Here is a 525-nt window from a genome sequence, read left to right on the forward strand (position 1 = left end):
TGAAACCCACGAACATGGGTATGGTGTTGACAAACCTAGAAACATAATCGGGGCCAACCAGGATTCAAACCCACAATCTAGGTTTCTGGCATACCCAAGGGACGCAACTCTGCACAGTGAATCGTGGCGCCTTACACTGGGCCACCTGTGCCCCCTCAATCAGCAAGAGGAATGAGAAACAGAATAAGGAGATATGGCAAAAAGTGCAAGAAGAAAGGTCGGAGTGTATGTGTGATAACGTGAACAAGAAAAGAATGATTGAGGAAGGAACAAATAAATAAGACAAATACCTTACTTTTTTGGAGAATGATGATAGTTTCAGCTCAAGGTTCCAGACAAGTCCCACATTCGCTTTTTTCAATCACCACACATATCTGAAAACGAGTATCTAATCTATGAACTAAATCAGCATTATTTAAGAAATAAACGACGAGTGGGAGTTGTTTATCGTACAATAAAACAATGGTTTATTCTCCCTGCAGTGTTTTATTGTACGATAAACAACAGCCACGGGTCATTCATTCC

At 41.0% G+C, this 525-nt stretch overlaps 1 protein-coding gene across 1 annotated transcript in view; it reads right to left on the reverse strand.

Moving 5' to 3' along the window:
• Nucleotides 1-317, reverse strand: part of LOC139445537 (protein MON2 homolog) — a 162,653-nt gene extending 162,336 nt beyond the window's left edge. The window contains exon 1 of the mRNA XM_071226680.1: nucleotides 291-317. The gene's annotated coding sequence lies outside the window, so the exon portion shown is untranslated. The remainder of the gene's footprint in view (nucleotides 1-290) is intronic.
• Between the last annotated feature and the right edge of the window lie 208 nt (nucleotides 318-525).

The sequence above is a fragment of the Haliotis cracherodii genome, unplaced genomic scaffold (genome assembly GCF_022045235.1).
Source record: "Haliotis cracherodii isolate W230 unplaced genomic scaffold, xgHalCrac1.p SCAF_6, whole genome shotgun sequence".
NCBI classification, from domain to species: Eukaryota; Metazoa; Mollusca; class Gastropoda; order Lepetellida; family Haliotidae; genus Haliotis; species Haliotis cracherodii.